This window comes from Pempheris klunzingeri, chromosome 15 (genome assembly GCF_042242105.1).
Source record: "Pempheris klunzingeri isolate RE-2024b chromosome 15, fPemKlu1.hap1, whole genome shotgun sequence".
NCBI lineage: Eukaryota > Metazoa > Chordata > Actinopteri > Acropomatiformes > Pempheridae > Pempheris > Pempheris klunzingeri.
Genome location: NC_092026.1, coordinates 10,397,806 through 10,418,035, shown reverse-complemented (window position 1 = coordinate 10,418,035; position 20,230 = coordinate 10,397,806).

Here is a 20,230-nt window from a genome sequence, read left to right as displayed (position 1 = left end):
GTGAGATACTCACCATAATAAATGGCTGCTCCTGTCAGCAGCATGAACCTTCTTGCTAACCTTGGATGTGCAGTGAAATGTTAAACTATAGTCACAGCTCTTCCACCCCCGAATGTGTGGAAAATATTAGCCTACAATTCTCACAGAGCATTCCAAAATACTGAACTTAGATGAAAACAAACTGATCACCTGTTGTCAGCCATGCATGGAGCAAGAGTGTGCTTTGATTGTAGAATATAACAGTGTAGCTAAGCTTTCGTTTTTCTAGGTAATCTGGTTCTTTTTGTCCCTTTGCCAACCCCATGTTTAATTCTAATTCAATCAGCGAGGCCATATGTTGCTCTTTTTTTTTTCAATTTCAAGCATGGGCCCTATCAGGCTGTTGCATTAATCATCCCTTTAAGTTAGCTCTCCCACCAGCGTCCAACAGACTCATTAGGTGAACCTGAGATGTGCTACTCATAAATCCTGTTGGGGGTAGGCAATGGTATGTGACAACCATGGGAGAAATTATCAGCTAGGTGATCCACCATGTTGGCCAGTGCGTAGAGACAGCAGGGAGTTACCTACAAGAAAGGGACGTGGGTACTAGGAGAAAGAGGTTAGGTGTCAACAGGTCCCAGCATCCAATCCTCAGCACAGGTTTGTGGGTAGTGAGACCCTGACAGTGGGAGATGAATGGGAGGGAATTATCTACTCACTCGGCCAGATAATTGCTCCATTTGGCTCAGAGTTAGAGAATAGCTTCTAATTAGCTCCCTGCAGTCCCCTAGACCTTCACTCCTCCCCCAAAAGAAAACACTCTCACACATGTTGCAGGTTTAACCAACTGGGTCACTTTGATGACACCTAAAAAGTAGAACAAAAACCTCCTCAGCCAGTTGGCAGCATGTCTGATTTGAATGATTTTCCACTTTAAAAGTGACAAAAAAAGTTCAGTGTCAGTAAACCCTGATTGCCATTTTGGTGCAAGTTGACTTTCACACTGTAGTTGCCCCATGTGAATGAAGGATTTGCAGATTTGCAGCGTCGTCTGCATATGTTTCTCTCATCTTGGATGCTTTTCATATGCAAATAGTCAAAGAGCCACATAACAGTTAGATAACAGACTAAAGTAATTGATAATATGCATGAAACCCAGAGCGAAAGATTTCATTAGCTTGTTTAGTCTTTAAAGGAATAGTTTGTTTTTGAATTACACATGCTCTCTTTCTGGTGCAGGTTACCACTCTGATATCTGTACAGTACATTTGAAGCTAAAGACAGCAGTTAGCATGGCTTAGCATAACAGCTGGAAAGAGGGGGAGACAGCTAGCCTGTCTCTGTCAAAAGGTGACAAAATCTGCCTACCACCACCTCTAAAGGCCACTAAGTACTACACCATAGCTCATTTATTTAATGTAAAAACAACAATTTGTGGTTTTTGGACTGAGCAAGGCTAGCTGTTCCCCTTGACTCCAGTCTTTCTATTATGCTAAGCTAACTAGCTGCTACGTAATTTTAGATAGAGATAAAAGTGGTGTCAATCTTCACATATAACCTTCCACCAGAAAGCAAATAAAGGTATTCCCCAAAATATCAAACTATTACTTTAAAGAAAGTTCTGTTTTGTTCACTCTTTCTTTAAGTCCACAAAGTTACTACACTAAATTTTAAGGATCTTTTGGGCTATTTATCACCTCTGGGCCTTTTTATCGCCTTAATAAATAAATAAATAAATAAATTAGCAATGCATCCTCCTCACTGATTGGCAGTTTTCACCATCAGTGGGAAGTCATTTACAACAGAACTTAGCATTCTGTTTATTTGTTCTCACAATCCTCACTTATTTCCTCCTGTTGCTAATAGGATCCATAAACCCAGAGTCCCATCAGCAGTCTGAATTACAGTTACATCGTAGGAGAGCTCTTGTCATGTATTGCTGTCGGCAGTTCTGTAAGTGCGGCACTGTTGCCAAGTGCATCAAACTTCAACCTTTAGTTTAATTAATGTGTTCCTGTCATGAATCCAGATATCTTGCTAGGCCTTTTTCAAATCTCAATTCAAAGACAGTTAAAAGTGGAGGAAACAAAAGTTATTCAGTCGTATTACAGATCAAACATCCACAGTGGGCCAGTTGGGACTTCTGTGGGGAAGATAACCTCCAGCACTGGCAGCAGTAGAAGGCGGTGACAGCTTTAGTGCACATGCCTGTGTCCCTGCGAGTGGACTGCACAGGGACCCTGACATGCGGAAGCGTGCAGAAAGCGGCCCAGCACTGGGCTGCCGCTGGGGTTGAGTGGGGTTAAAGTGGGCGATGATGGTTGGAAGGACAGAGGTTGGTAGGAGAGGATTTAAAGCATTGTGATAACCAACCCGACAACTTCTCCCATCAGCCTCAGATGTGATGAGGACAGAAGGCCACAGGAGACATGGCACGAATGTGACATAGCATTAAATTTAGATGCAGGTGTTTAACACCAGTCGGCAGGCTGAGATTTTGTGAAGCACATTGGATGTTGGAGATGCGAAGCCCTGCTGTCACTGCTATGGAACGGTACTCTAATGGTTAAAACAAGCATTAAGCTTCTCCCACTCACTTAGTATTCATAGATTTTTCATTGTAGACTCAATTTCAGGTTCATATTTTCATAAATGTGGAATTCCATCTCATCTGTCAACTGTTTGTTTGAAGTGATTTGAGATATCCCAATGTAACCACAGGAACTAAGGGCTGTGGAGATTTCATTGGCAAAGGGGTGGGGATAATGGGAAAGGCACCCTGGGAAAATAAACTGCAGCCAGTGATCCCTGTATGCAACATAATCCTTTCTCAAACTCCCCTGTTTATGGATGTTGGGATTTCTATCTGCAAGTGTGACATATTTCTCATCCAGATCACATGACTGCCCCTCAGAATAAAGATGGCATGTATAGCATGGAGCCTAATGAGCAACAAAATGCCTTGTACGCTGTGAAAGCTGACACTATCACAGTATTCTTCTATTGAACGGACATGTTCAAGTACGGGCAAATATTTCAACACAGGCTCACTATCAGTCACAACCTGATGGAGGCTCAGCAGGGATCCTCAAAGACAGCAGTATATCATTAAGTCATTAGTTTTGTTTGACAAACGGGGATTTATTACTTTCCCTTAAGAGGAAAGTTAGTGAAAAGAAGAGGCATGAGACCATAAAAAGTTATTTGTGCAGGTAGATAAGGAATGTGTAGTTAGTTGTCATCATCAGTTTTATAATGTTTGCTTGTTATACTCAAACCAAAATACAACTCCAACAGCATACAACCCAGTTTTGGAGACTTAAATACTGTATAAATCACCCTGTAAAGCAGGTATTGGTGAGTTGAGAATGTGTCACACATCACCTCTGGGAGAATAAGTGTAGCAGAGCTGAGCAAAGTGGATGGAGTTGATAAAGCTGGATTGTCTGGCTGTAATCAGAGCCAGATGTGGTCAGGCCCTCGCCATGGTGGTCCGACCACATCTGCTGTGTCAGGGGGAGAGGGAGAGAGGGGGAGGGGCCACAGCTGGATGACCTCTGACCCAGAGAAGGGAACCACGAGCCAAGGCTGACAGCTGCCATGGACGAGGCAGGCGACCTGCTATCATCTCTTTCGCTCACATAATTTTTTACGACTCTGCTCAGAAGTTTCATGTAAGCTCTGTTCTGCTCAGGTACTTTCAAATGTTTATTATGTTTCCTCATAAGATGTTCTGAGGTTGTCTTTACCTCCAAAAGCAAGAAGAGCTAAAATGTCAGGGGATGATGATCACATCTGTACATCAATGTGAGGCACAATCAAATGAAATATTCAGCTGGTGTATCAGCACCAAACTGACTTCAGTGTCCTCTGATGGAGCCCGTTGTTTTGATATGATGCATAGTTACGAGTCCATTTACCAGTACCTTTATGATTTTACAAAGTTATCTTAACTTTGTCTTGGCATCTTGAGCAATTGTGTTTTCAGACTGCTTCATATTTCTTTCACATCGTGTATACTTAATCCAGTTTACTCACAGGCAGACTTCTTATACGCTAGCAAGTTCAAAAGCAATCCGATCTTGAAGTAGGAAAAAAAACTCATAAATGCAAACATCTGTGCCGACTAGAATTTATATGTTGCAGAGATTGAATGATAGAATAACTCAAACATTTTGACCCATATTTCTATTTTGCAATTATAAGGAAAAAATGTACCATTTTACTCCGATTACTTTTAGCATTAAAAGACATATTGTAAATCTCAAAATCTGAGAAGCTGCCAGAAAAAGTTAGGAGCAAACACACCCCAGTAAAAGCTATCACTGTGGTAAAGTAAACTGACTGACATTATCTGCGCGTTCACTATTAACCCAGAGGCAGGAACTGTAGCTTGATGATGGACAGCCTTGTGGTTGAAGCTTGCCCAGGGCTATAAGTAGATCATTGGAGGAGTTACTTTTCCCTTCACCTCCTCTACCCTGCTTAGGAGGGGAAAAAAAAGAGCATTGATGTGATTCAGCTGTTAAACCGGAAAAATAGAATAGCTGCTGAGGTTAGCCATTTATTCAACCTTCATGGGATGTGTAATCTCGCATATGGCAAGGATATTTATTATGTTGCTGCAGTATTTTATTTTTCAAGCATTTGGTAGTCTACAAATGGGCTCAGATAGTTTCTATACTTATCTTAAAATTTGTTTTTAATATACTTTATTTTTGCTTTGCCTCCTCTGTCATTCAGTCTTATCCTATATAAAAAAAATATTGAATTTTATTGGACTCCTTTGAGGCCTGGATTGTTTCAGGTTTTGATTGATGTACACTGGATCAATTTTTCCGTCTTACCCATATTTCGAAAATATTTGTTGAATGTGTTTCCTTTATAGCCTACAGGGTAATACTCGATTTCTACCAAAAGACAAAGGTATTCTTTATCACAAATCGTCCTTTCATATCTGGTCTTGATGGATACGGTGGGCGGGAAGTCGAGCATAACTCCCTATACTTCAGCCCGGTGTGGTGCAGTGATAGGGGTGAGACGTCATTGCCATGGCAGCGAGCGTCCTATCTCCTGTGCTCGATGATGGAGTTGCTATAAAAAAAGAGATTTATCTGTCTTCACAATGCCAGAAACGAACGAGGTGCTGCATGAAGTATCGCCACGACAAACTATCTCCTTAGTTTCACTGCTGCAGGTGCCTCATATTTCCTTCCCCTCACCCCCTCATTTTACTACAGTGAAGGTATGCATTTATCAAGAGGAAGAGACCTAAATCATTTCTTGCACCCAAGCTAGGGGTTGGAATGCCAGCGCTGATATGGCTGAACACACTTGTGCTTGAGTGTGCAGGCTTGCTTGTGTGCATGCCTCTGCTTATGTGCAGTTTGTCTTGTTCGAGTTCTTTCTTCGGTGTGGTCTAATGGTGAGCGATGGTTCCAGGTAACCCAGGTAAGCAAACCATCCATTTACAGTTCGATTTATGATTTAGAGCTCATGATCCTGACTTGCAAAATTCTTTCAAGGAGCAACTGTTCACATACGTGGGGCTATTTTAGGAACCTTTTTGAATGATGGTTTGATTAAAAGTAAAACTGGTATAACTCTCTTTCTTTGGACACTAATTAATAAGTCCTGAAGTGAGTTATTGCTTGAGCAAAAGGTTATTGCCAAGTGTTGTTTGCCCCCATAAATTAACCAATCATCACCTTAAATGTATGATATTATGAATTATTATCTGACTTGAAGTACAGGTTTTCTGTTTGAAGTGAGGCATTTAAATCTACAGGCGCACCCATGGTGACATCTGTGCTGTGTAAACAAATTCAAAACAAAGGCATGAAAAGAGGAAATACCTTTCTTGTTTCAAAATGATATCCTTACTGTTATGAACAACAAAGAATGGATAGAGAAGTATGCAATTTGGCTAACTATCATATGAGACAACACATCTACATGGCTGATATTAATGGATGTGATGAGATGAACTGTGCAGCAACAATAACATATAAAAATAGCAATTTTTTCATCTTTCTAATAACTCCACTGATACATGTAATACACGCAGTTTCTCCATTTGTAGATGTCAAAAATCTTAACATAACATAATAAATTCCTTACTGTGTGTCGCCACCAGAATTTAAGTAACTGCCAAGAAAAAGATCTAAATAGGAGTAATGTAGTTCAAGAGGGTAATTTCTTCTGACATCCTGTTATCAGCACCCAGCGCTCCATTACATAAGAGCGATAACACCCAGGACTATGCTAAAAGTAATGGGGGGAAAAAGATAGAGAGTACAGGCACCTCCTTCAGTGCTCAGGCATTTCCTTCTGGGATATCCCCCTCTTATGACCTCTGAGGGGAAAAGGAGAGATGGTGGAGAGGAAAAAGTGAGTGTAAAACTGGCAGGGTCCATTAGGGTGTGTCCACCTAAGGGTTGGAGGGTAGTAAGCTACACTGACCTTTAATGGATTTGACTGACAGGCAGTCAGTGCTGGATCAGCCGGTGAGGAGTGGCTGGAAAGAGGCCCTTTCTCTATTGTTCTCCCCGTGACGTTCCCTGCCATGCTTCAGTGAGGGCAGGTGCTTTAGGGTGTCAAAATAGGAAGACCTACCGACAGGCTTGGCTGCTGTCCATGCTCCTCTGACATATGACAAAAGCTCCGCTCTCACCGCAGCACAAAAGCGAGACCAAAAGTGAGAGCAGGTCGTTTACAAAGAGCTGCAAGAGTCTCCAGGAAAGGGCTGACTAACCTTTGGACCCAAATGATTGTGTTCTGGAAAGATTTGGTCATCTCCTCTGTCTTATTTTGTGAGTTTGCCATTGTATTGATATCACACTGATAACAGTCTTTCCATGGGAGACGCTATAGGATGATCACCATCAATAAAGCACACAACGACAAACTCAATGTGAAAAATAACTTTCTTCAGTCACTTTAAAGCTTGACCAATGATCAGCCACAGACAGAATAAGTATTTAGAGGGCAGATGGCCCCCTAATGGCAGTTGTTTTTTTATTCATAATCACTAACTGAGAGACTTATGTTATATGATGCCACGCTCCAGGGCCTAATAAATGAATAAAAGGTCGCAGATAGATCAAGAACAGGACACTGTCCGAATGAGGAGCAAAAGAAGGAGCCAAGTTGTTATCAAAGCCCAAGTGATTATTTTCCACAAGATTTTCCTGTCAGGATGTTATGAATGTCTCCATGTTCGGTGGTCGGTGATAAATGGTGTCGCTTTTGCTGTGCTGATGTCATACAACAGCTTCAAGGCCCGACTTCCCCTCCAGTAAGTGTCAGCTGAAGGATGCACTCGCTGTGTCCTGTCCTCGACAGATGGCGTATGTTTGTGTGTGAGTGTGTGTGTTGGTGTGTGTCAGAGTGGTAGGAGATGTATGTTCCATACTTTCCATCAAAATAAAACATCTTTGGGGGGGGGGATTTCAGCCATTCGTTACCCACATGTTTCCCCCTTTTTAAGTTTCAGGAGCCTGAACACATTTCTGTACAGAAGCAATTAGATCTATCATCATTACAGCTGCTGTGAGGGCTATTATTTACACTAGTTACTGCATTATTGATTATATTTTATCCCCAGTATGTGCAACATGAGGGAGGAATGTATTTATGTTGGCAGTGAAAATCGTTTCCTCTACAATAATGTATGCCATGGCATTAGATTAACAAGTCTGTATGCTTTGTTTGTTTTCATAGTGTATCTCGCCTTTACTTTGCAATTGGGTGATTGGGGTTAGAGTTCCTGCTGTGCAAAGAAAGCCATGGCAGGAATGTCACTGCTTTCTGACCAAAATGTTTAACAGACACTTAAAAATGTCTCCAACATGACATCTTTGTGTAGTCCGAATGTGGGAATCGACCTTTCCCACAAACAGTGATTATCCATGGATTGATCATAGTTTAGCAACTGTAACTAGGCACAGTACTTCCCACGATACTGGATTTCTAAAGAGTTCTGGAGGTCTTTCCAAAATCAAAAACACAAGAGCAAAAATGTATTTTGGATAGGCCTAGGTCTAACAACCTATCACACAGCAGAAATAAATGTGACAACAGACAGTCAGGCTGATATAGCAGTGTTTTCCACGTCTCAAAAGCTACAAAGTGCAAACCAAGACGGGAAACCTAAAGCTCCAATACCAGCGACCATACCGAGAGTATAAATAAGAATAAGTTACAATGCAAGCTACCTTGGTAGGATATGTTTGCAAAGTTGAATGTTTAGGATACATTTAAATGTTATTCAATATATTTTTATCACAAACAATAAAACCGAGCCATGTTTGCACAGCTAAATATTTACATTATGTTATTCCACTTTATTATTTTCCTAAACTATATTCTGACTTACTTACTTACTTACAAAGGCACATATCAACTAACTACATTACTTTGGGGGATTACACGTTACATTGAAAAAATGCCCTGTTCATGTAATCCCAATATTTCCCCTCTGTGTAGAAGCCAATCCTGAAAGCTGGCTAACATTAGCAGCTGTGTATTGTTTTTTTCATTAAACTAGGGGAAGCCTGCAGTGAAGAATACAAACTGCATATGTAAGATAAGCAGCCAAACAAGGTTCTGTCAGAACAAACAGTATGACATTATATTTTTCTTTATCGTGCTCATTACACTAGGACTAACTACTTCTGTGCCACAATACAAAAACAATTGTGTTTTTCATTTTGCATTCTCTGCCCTCTACATGGATCATTAACTGGTGTGGGTGCTAACAAGACCCTTTTTACAAGATTCCCATCTTAAAACAAGTCTGCAGATAACATTAAAAAGTCAGGGTTTTCAACTGAGCTAATGTTAGCTAAATTAGCTGCCTTGCTACGGCTGAAAAAAATCTGCCAGCTACTGTCGGCATTTCAGCCAACAATCACCGGTTTGAAATTAAGAGCCTGTTTTTGTCTACCTCCACCTGAAATCAAGGGCTATTGTTTCAAAAGTTGGTAATAAATGTGAAAGGCTTTGGTAAAACTGCCACTTTATCAACATCTCCCTTCTGATCTCTCTTTCAGTCGTACATGCAGGAAACAGCTGTAGTATCATTACTGTAATATTAGCATTCATGGCATTACTGATGAGAAATCATATTTGTAGTGGATATACTGTGATAGGTTTGTTCACGCATCCAGGTATGAAAGGGTTGATTTTAATGACATAGAAGTGTCTCTAAATATGCCTTTGAGTCCGCACACATTCAAGTAAACAACATTTTTGGATTACTTTCTCTCACTCTCCTCATTCTATCTCCTCTGTCAGTGCGAGTGAGATTACAGGCGGACTACGTCTTCCCGATGCCAGGGGAGCCTGTGGCCATTGTTCTAGCTTCTGATGGCAGCAGAGCTTTTGTTGATTGACAACTCCGCTGATTCCCTTGTGCTTCCTGTCCAGACCCAGACAGAGCTCACAGCTTGCTTCGCTGTGCTTATCATGCGTGTCATCGTGCCAGGAGAGAAGAAAAAGAAAGGAAAGCTGGGGGAGTATTAAGAGCAAGAAGAGGGGTTTTCCTTTATGCTCTTTTGCTTGACAAAAGGCCAATATTCAATCTAAGTCGATGACAGAAGAAGCTGCATATTAGTTTCAGTATGTGCATTATTTATGGCAAAGGTCGGAGCTAAATTACTACTTATGATTCTGTTTCTTATGATTCCGTTTCTCCCTGTTTGGGCACGACGAGATGCAAGATTGTTGCTACTGATAAGATAAGAATGTAGCAGTCGCCTGCTCTGGTTGCTGGTGCAGAAGGAGGAAATGCCTATCTGATGGGATTTTCAAATTGGATTTTGAATGGCCAGACAGGGAAGGAGAAAAATATTTCCACAATTGACATCTCTATCTCTGGGAGTTGAAGGCATCGCCTCGCGGCAGTGTTATAAACAACAGAAACATATGAAGAAGAATTAGACCGTTGGAGTTTGCATAATGGGGTGACATTTGGCTAGAGGCAGTTTGCTGGTGTATTTGACACATTAGTTTCTCTTCTCTCGTTCTCTGGTACATCTCCCCCGATACTCAACTTGTGTGTTTTGTTACATTTCTTAATTCAATTTTCTTAACATGCGCTGAGAAATATGGGAATACTTGAAGACAATATTGTCAAAGTAAAGCATTTCTGATATTTTCTTTTTGTATACTCAAAGACAGCAGATGTGCTTCAAACTTTGACTATTTGCATTTATTTGCATTTCCATGTTGGCGTGACTTTAATCTATGCACAGTATGTTTCATTATAATCTGAACACCAAAGTTAGCCAACTCTCTTAATGTCTAGAGATTTTTCAACTTTAAATCCTATCCAAATAACTTTTAACCCTCTTTTTTTTAATAAGTACTGTTATGCACATAGAGGGAGTGTTTGTCATGAAAAATTTGACCCATTGTAGGTCAGCTCCCAGCATGACAGTATTATTAGTCAGCAGAGGAAAGAATGACTAAGTGCATTTGGACAGAGTTACGAGATTAAATCCGTCAATGGGAAATTGAAGTGGGATTCATAGTCATTTTCCAACAACTTGTGCTCATTTAAGATTAAAGGACTCAAGTCACAGAAAACTAATATATTACATTATGGCTTAGGAAAAAAAGTGATTTAACAAAAACAGAATCTGCAACAAAACAAGTGCTTATTGCTCGACTTAAATTAGTACTTGAAGCTTGCGTTCAAAGATTTTATGGTGAGTTGTCAACTGTATGGAACCTAGGAGAAAACATCATGCCCGCATCAGAAAGGTGAAACCTGGGTATACCCTCACAGCTGGTGGAGATAAGGGCCGAGGTGGCCCCTGCTTCCTTGTGTCTCCCCCTGCCCTTTCTGTCCGCTTACATGCATCTAGCCACAAATATTTCTCTTTACTCTCCGAGAAAAGACATTTGAGTCACCATCATTTGGTCCAGATCAAATACACAAGGTTTAAGCATTTATGAACGTGCAGTCAACCCCACATGCTCAAACCAATATGGCACATTGTGAAATCATCACCCACACAAAGCAACTATTGTGTTTATTTTCCTTAGTAGTTGCAGAATTCTCTGTATGAGGACTGTTTGAGGCCCTCTCAGTTGCTTCGGTAAATACCAGAAAACCACCAACAGAAGCCAAATCCAAAACGCTTAAAAGTGGACTGACTTGCTAGACTCTTGACCTTACTGTCAAGCGCTTGTCAGACCCCATATGTTTGCCCTCTTGTATGGCAAAGGTGAGTCAATTATTGAGAAAGCGCATGAACAGGGGGGTCAATCTGTTTTTCCAGAGGTTAAATCAAGTGCGTAACCTCCACGTAACAGATTGATGGCTGCCTCATGACAGCCAATGAAACACACAGCCTGGGATTTTTGTAAACTTTAGAGTGGCCAGCAGCCCTGGCCCTCAATTTGAAGGAGGTTCTGTGCCAGGTGGCTGAAGTACAGAGCTGTTTATTTCTGAGAACTGCTGGGGACTGCAGCCCTGCAAGCAGCCCCAGCTCTTTCATGTTTCCCCATACGGCATGCCCTATGCAATCCGCCCGCCTGTTATGAGCATGAAGTAAACAAAACATTAGGTCATCATACATCACTGGCCAATGACATGTCTGGGGCTGAGATTAGACAACCGGAGTAGAGCAGTGGAGCACAGGGCAGGGGAGCCAGCCTCTCGCTCTGCAGCCTGCAGCTCCTTCTCCCCTCCTCGGTCCCAATGTGTAAGATCATTATTAAAATTGCAGCTCAATTAAGATAAGGCCAAATTACTTTCTATGTCTCTCTCTTTGATGTTCTGGGGATTTTTCTCCTTTCTACAGTTGAAAAACAGGCAGTTTAAAGGGATCAGGGGGGCAGACTATCGCTTAGAGCACGCTTTGATGTTGGAGTCACAGCATTGCACTGGGTTTGGGTTAGAAACGTGCGTGATTGTTTTTGGTGAGATTAATTTCAGACAAAGCTTCAAAAGTGAAAGTTACATCTCATTTGCTGCAAAGACTATTTAACCTTCTGACAGAATGAGTGAGAGTTGTGAGTAAGCATTTACGTGTGTGTGCATGTGTGTGTTACATTCCACTTTTCCTGAACTCCTCATTTTGGTTGCCACAGGCCCTGAGCGATGAAACGTGACTTCTTCTTTTTTTGTGGGTCGGGACCGCCCATGTCCATGCTGAATCAGTGTAATTGAACTTGTTTCCTACTGCGTGTGGAGTATGGTGTGCAGACCAAGGGTGTGGGGTGTATATAAAAACCTCCACAGGATTAAACACTGTTGCTTAAATCCTATTGGAAGAATCTGTTAGCGACATATAAATGGAGCATAATGCTAATGTGAAGTGGAAGCAGAATTACTGTCTTTGTATGTTGAAAAAAGTATGTATGTATGAAAAAAGTTAAAAGATACTTTACCTGCTAAACGTTTTCAGCGATTTATCAAGAAAATCTTCTTTTTGCATTTTAGAACATCTATCATTTTCCACAGCGCTTAGCCACTCAGCCCATTGTTCATCCTGGTTCTCTTTGTCTTAAAGTTCACGTATTTGCCTGACTTCTCACTGTAAACACAATGGCGAAAACATCAGAGGGCCATGGACTGGGGATGTTTATATGAGCGGAGAGCCTGGAGATGGAACAGAGATATGAGTGCTGATCTGTGAAAGGAACCACCGCTGTATCGCTGCTGCTCGCCATCACACACAAACACCATCTGGCTGCCTCTCACCAGACGGAGAGGACCTCACACCTGCACACCTCACACAAATACATGAAGAGCCACTGATATAACATGAAGTAGTCCTGCCTTTTGTTTTTGGTTTGTTCAACACAATAAACTATGTGAAATATAGAAAATATGTGCTTGTTGATTTTGCTGCGTGATCCACATGAGATTCTCATATTACAACATTTTTTAAGTGTTTACCAAAGGCCACAGAATACTTTTAGCTTTGACAAATCTAACGCAGACTGCTGAGAGCAGGATCGACTAACATTAATTCTTAAGCATTTAAAATTTACCATTATTAGTTAAAGTACACCAGAATCAGGAAGCTGTTTTTAAACTACAGCTCATACTGACGGAGGCATCTCACTGAGGCACACGCTGGTATGATGTGGAGCTGAGGTTGTGTGCGAGAGAAGTTTAAAAAAGCTTTCATGGTTCATATTTGAATAATTACGACCTGGGAGAAAAAGATCTGTGTATCCCACACCCCCACCTGTCTGACATTTTTGGTGTCTACAGATCAGATTCTACTGAGTCACGTCATTTTGCAATCTCTCATTCTTCCACTTTTTTGTGCTCTCCATAGAGTCTCTCCCTCGACTTTCTCCTCCTCTGTGTCTTAACGCTCTTTACCGTGCAACCAAGCATGGAAACGGAGAAAAGGACGACTTAAAGAAAATTAGTTAACTGGCTGAAGAGTAAACAAAGGGCCGCTGAAAAAGACCGTTGGGAGGGATGGTTTTCCTCTTTGAGGTCAAAGGGTAGATTGTCCATTGACACAAGCTCAGACAGCTGACATATGAGATCCATTTTAGATCACTGCAAAGAGCTATGTTTTGCTTTCCACATGCAGGATCCTTGTATTTGTCTGTACATGGTTATATTATATTACGCATTTTTCAAGAATGTTTCACCGTATTTTGTAGATTTAATTTCTTTTCCATGTTGAATATTTTATTACTCCAGAAATCTCATACTGAATGTTGATGCTTGTTTGAGGTCTCAGGAAATGTGTCCATTAAAGGTTAATGCTGCAAATATGATCCACGAGATGATAATGTGTTGTCCCATCTGCAAACAAGTTCTTTGTTTTTTTTAAACCAATTGAAGCTTGCATCTCTTCAGAAACCGCTAAAATTTTGTAATAGTTGTGGCTTTGGTCAGTGTTAGTCTTTTAACCAGTTTGTTTTGCCTTGCCTGAGTTTCACACAGCACCACAGCATGTTATTTGTGCGTGCGTGCGTGCGTGCATGTGTTAGCGAGTGTGGTGGTTGCAGGTAAATGTCTGCTTCCTGCTATTCTGGTTCCAGGGACTGAAAACAATCTAAGTGAAACACTGAGAATGCTTGAGTGCTTGACTGTCACTCAAATACAGCTACACACACACACAAGCACAGTGAATCAATCACACTGTTATAAATCACAAGGAAACAGACGAATGACATCATCATGACAACATCGTGACAGATTTAATGCTTGATCATGTTTCGAGCTTAAAATAATGTTAAATTGTAATGGCAAGTGTCACCATATAAATCAGAGAAATGCATCGACATATTCTGGAGAATTTGAAGGAGTACAGTCGACATGAGTTTTCCATTTGTTCTTGATAGAGTTTACATGAAATAATCAATAAGATGTGGCTGATTCAGTTTGGTATTTGCACCTCCGAAACTCATTCATCCAAACATGACTTACCAAATCTGTCAACAGTGTCAGTGGGCGGAAAGACTGGAGATTTGGAGAAGGGGAGAATGACATGCCATTTCCCCCAACTGGATGTGCTATTGTTGACATTCTGATTCGCTGTAGTAGCTCTGAATTTTCAGCACTTTTTAATCAGATCATTTCATAACCCACTGACCTCTTTGTATGATTGACAGAGCTAATATGTGATCAATTTTTTCCCCGTCACTGATGGCTGTAAAAAAATAGCAGATGTATCTGTTTCTAATAAATCAAGTACAGTTTATTGGATTAGTCCCGTCTCAGTGTCCCAGCGAGCACAGAGCTGTTGTCAACACCGCCTTCTTTTTTTGATTACACAATCACTGCTGCCATCTGAGCTTCAAAATAAAAATGAAGGCAGGAGAGGAAAGATGTGACGAGGCACTTAGTAGGAAGTAATTCAAAAGGAGGTCTGCTGAAGATAGTGTTCTTTAAATCACACATATTAAAATCCCCTCATTCACACATGATTTCACAATCTCTCAGTACTGCATGGAGGAGCACACACTAACCCTGCCAGGAATTAACTGCCAGGGGGATTCCTGGAGAGTTTAGATGGCTTTACCTCTAAACACACACGCACACACACACACTCTATCTCCCCTATTAAAATCAAATTTCAAGTTTGTTTTCCCCTGTGATCTGCCTCCTGTGTGAAGCCACTTTTTCCTTCTTCTATTTTAAGGGAAGATGACATTTACTCTGCAGCCCAATTCATCACTGTCTCTTCCTCTGGTCGTGGTGACACTTTCTTTTCTCCTGCTTGGAGGGACCAAAGGACTCAGAACCGAGATGGGTCACTTCCAGCACTGTCTCCTCCTCTTTTGGTGCAGATGAACCCACAGCTCCCTGGATTTAAAGGATGTGAGGATCTGGGGGGAGTCTGGTGAAAACTGACCTATATATGAGGAGACGCCCCTGAAGCAGGAGGCATATTACATTCATTGAAAATTAATTAGTATTAATTGAAAAATGAATGTGCTGTTGTATGCCTATCTAATCATATGTATAAATGAAGTGTCTTTTTCTGATTTGCCTCTTCTTCTGATTATTGAACTAAATTAAAGATAAACCCGTGACAAGGCTGTATCTTCAACTTACCTAAAAAAAAAAAAAACAGTGTTCATCATAAGTTCATGTTCATATGACTTTATATTGCTTATATTTTTCAGTCTTACAAGTAAAATAAACTTTTATACTATTAAGTTGTTTATGTGGAAAAACCACAGAAGGAAAAATCAGAAAAATATACCGTATAATTTGAATATCTATATTCTTATAACATTCAAACGTCTATACATATATCTGACTGTGATTAATACCTTGAATGTAATTTCCTTAACATGCCCTCTCAGTAGAGGAAGTCTTACAGCAGTCTATGTCTGCTGTTGATGTTTTCATAGCCCAGTGGCCGCCTTGCACCATAAAATAAGATGAGACCCACGAAAGACACAGACAACTGCTACTGTGGCTCAAATAGCAGTAGCTGGACGGCTTTGAAGTGGCCCTCTCATGTCACAAGTTACAGAGTTCAAGTGTGCTCTGTTTGCTCCCTGCTATCAGGAGGCAACTGAAACCAACTTTTTTTTTTTTTTTTTCTTACCTTACTATAAACCCTTGTTAAACTATGAATGCATGTGTAATGTGTGCTGTGTCTGCATGTGTTTGTGTATATGTGTCGGCCTATATTGTGTTTAGCTATATTCATTATGGGCATAGAAGCAGAGTTCTTGTTTGGAAGGTGTTCTTCATTTAATCAGGCAAACAAAAAAAATCACAACTCTAACCTATTCTACTGTTCTATTGAATTATTTTATTCAATTCTAATCCACTATTTATATATACATATATTTATATTTAGAATGTTTATTTTACTGTGAGCTGGGTTTTGCAAATGTAAATAAAGAAGCACAATGATCAGGGCGTCAAATTCACTGAAGAGCTGGCAAATCCTTCATTCGTTTAACACCTTAGTTTGTTTATTTAACAAACTGCTTTTAATTCCTCGCATGCCTGTTGTGCCATGATTTAACACATGCTGTATAATAATAATAAAAAAAAAAAAGGACTTAATGCATTAAGCAAAAAATATAGGCCCAAATGTAAGAATGTCATTTTATCACCCACACCTGCCACAGAATGAAGCTTTATTCCTGACTGGCCATTCAGATTAAAGAGAAGGTTGTAAAGCCCTTTCATAAATATATTCATAAAATGAAACTACACTTGACAATAAATTACTGTATGTCATGCTGTATAAATTGGGGCATTCAAGTGCGTAAAAAGGTGCTATAATTAGAACCCGCGCAGGGCCGCAGCAACAGAAAAGCAGGTTTTGTGTAACTTGAAGGCAACTCTGTTCGGTCCTGAGGTATCTCGCCAAGGCTGTCGGGTTATTCGCAGGTCGGCCGTTTCCCGTCGGACTGAATTCACAGTACCCCATTATCCCACCATCCCAGGCGCACTCCGGGTCCGCATGAGTTCATTCCTTTTGACTTTAAGATGCTGCACGATTTCGAGATCATTATTTAATTATGCGTGCGCGCTGTTTACGCCTCGTCACTCTTGCCTGTTTTGACAAAGCCGCGTGAATCACTTCTTTGAAAATTATCATTCGTCTTTAAAATGAGACACGCAGGATAAAGAGGCTGCACGCATGCGGTTATTTTTCCTTATGGGAGAGACAAGTGTTGGACCTCCAACCTCTCACTCGTTTGGCCGCGGAGCAGACAGAATTTGCGTCCATGGACTCTTAATTAGAAACAGATGGCGCTTGGAGCTCGGGTCTTGTACACTAACCGAGAGCTGAAACACAGCATTTTTCCATACTGAGCCGAGCTGGTCACTCAGGCATACAGGTGCACACAGTCTGCAGGGGCTGAAGCCAGACCTCAGCGCGTTCAGACTGGGAGAGAGAGCTCTTCTGGGAAAGTCTTAGGCCCAGTCGCGTTGCGTTTTTACGCATAGCTGGCACCATTCACAAGCAGTAAAATGGGATTTTCATCGGCTCCTAGAATTACCAACAACAACAAAAAAAACATCACAGTCTATACACTCCGTGCTCTTTAAGTATGTCTACGACAAGAGGAGCACAAAAGTGAAAAGAACATTTAGAATGTTTAAGGGAAAATCCTGTTTCCACCGAGATAAAAACCCCACAAGTCTCTTTAACTTCTATCAGATAAATACAGCATCTTTGCCTCAACACTTGACGGACAAATGTATCAGTCATGTAAATGTGACATTCACGCCCGTTGCAGTAATAATAGTGGCAAATTAACGGTTACAAAGTGGAGTTTGACACCTGATTAGTGTTTGTGCTTCACGTGCTGACATGATTGTTATAAGAGACATCACGGGTTTGCTCCTTATCAGTCCACATTTATTATAAATCCCAGACTAATGAGATTATTTTATATTCTAACTGATATTTCATACATGTTATCAAAATAAAACGACTGTGTTATGGAGGGACAGATGTTTATTTTTACGTGCATTTCTTGAACTTTGACCTGACCGCCTACTGGCCCTCAAGTGTATCAGATCTCATTCAGAATATGGATGATTAGATGGTCACTGTTCATTTACAACGCTCCTATAATGTATAGCTGCTTACTCTAAAAACCCTGTTGCAGAAAATATTAAATAACAAAACAACAATAAAGCTACTGTTGTTATTTCACAATCATTCCCTATCTGCTTTTAAAAGTCCACGAGGTGACGCATTCAAATAGAAAGATGCAGCTTTTGTTATGTGAAATATTAAAGGCTTGGCCAACTTAGACGCTTTAGTCTTTTCTCTTTGACCCAAAGCACTGAGGGAAGTTGTGCGTTTTCAGGAATGTAGCGGAACGTTTCAGGGGAAAGAGAGACGCCTCATACAGGCTTTAGCAGGGGTCCCCAAAAGTCCTCGCCTGAAGGTCTCTGCTAGGCGAGATTCAACCCTGAGCAGCATTAGGGTTTTACTTTGGTGAGAAATAGCTGCCACCGCCGTCTGTACAGCAGGAGGAGGCACAACTGTAACAGCAAACCTAGAAAACCTTAGTAGATTCTTCCTACTCCTTCAACTCAGGGGGGGGGGGAATTAAAGAAAAATTAAACTTGTACATATTTTGCTGTGGGGCCCCTCTGGACAAGATGAGGGCCCCCGGGTTCATTACTAACTACAGTATCACTTCATTTTCAGAGCCAAAAGTACGAGTTATAATCTTCCATTTAAACCGTGTTCTGTGTGTGTCTTCAGAGTCTGGACACTTTAAAAAAAAAAAAAAAAAAAAAAATCCTTTTCAGATTACAGTATTCATAATTTAAAAAAGAAATCACACACACCAATCTAGGCCTCACTCTGGTACTGTCTGTCTCTCCCTTCCTGTGTGTGTGTGTGCGTGTGTGTGTGTGTGTGTGTGTGTGCGCGTGTGTGCGTGTGCTATGTCCTGTTATATTGTTGATGGTGCTCTGGCGGCCGACATCCTCCTCATTGACCCCCGTCTCCCTCTCTGCCTTTTCCGTCTCATGAAAAACGATTCCAGCTCTCTGATTGAATTTTATTTCTTCCTGACCTGGTCTATTCTGCGAGGGCGCCATCAATCTCTGGACTAACGCGACGTTTGTTTATTAGGCCTATTCTTGGGGGGAAAGTATCTAGTGACTTCTATGGGTCTGATTATGGTTGGAGCGATCGGGGAGTTTGGAGACACACACACACACACACACACACACACACAAGCAGCATTTTCAGCGTGGCTACACGGAACAAGTCAAAATAGTTGCCTTTTTGTTCTTTGCTGTTGTTGTGTACAAATACGCGCCATGCCAACGAGGACTATGGAGTCTGAAATATGCGCATGGCTTGCAGCTACGCACTCGTGTTTTGTTTGGATGTGCCGGGCTCTTGGTATTGCTGCTGTCATCGTGTAGGTCTAGAGGCCCGAAGCTGTCGAAAGGGAAGTGAGGGAAGTCCATCTAACCACCTTCCATTTTGCTCTAAAGTGTTTCAGAGTCACACCTCACGTGTCGGAGTGAGTTCTGACTCGGCTCCTGTCACAGTACGTGGGGGACATGTCGCCATCAGCTGTGTTTTCTGAGAGGAAACTGACGAAAAGCATCTGGATTTCGACAGAAAATCAAAGCAGCTCGCTTTGGAATTCAAATGTGCAAAATGTGTATTGTAATTATTGTTAAATTTCTAAAAGGGCATTCTTTTTAAATCCTTTTTTACAGATTATATTATTACCATGCAGTAGTAATTCAATAAAAACCTGATTTTATATTTATGCTGGTAGTATAGTTATAATCGTTTGTCATAAAAGCATTATTAGCATTATTATTATTATTATTATTATTATTATTAAGTATTATTGTTATTATTAAGCATTATATTATTATTATTATTATTGTTGTTATTATTATTGACGTTGTCTCAATATGGATTGTGGACACGTACAATTGTAGGAAGACGTTACGCACAAGTTTAGCCAAGTAAAAACGCTTCAAACATATTTTTAAATGCTGTACATATTAATAAGATTATTAATGAGATGTCAGACATTTGATTGTATTCAAAATAAACATAATTCTGTGCTTAATAAATGTTTTAAAAAAACATCAAAACAATAAAATACAATAAGTAGAAATAAAAATGTAAGATGAAACGCTGCTTTGCTTGTCGGCTGCAGAGAGGCTGTGTGTCTTGTATTTAAGTTAATCCATTTCCACCGATGTACGTGATAATACTAAATAAATGCCTGTTGTAAAGTAATTTATGAGTTTCCATAATAGAGATTGATTCTCACTCATTAATGTCAC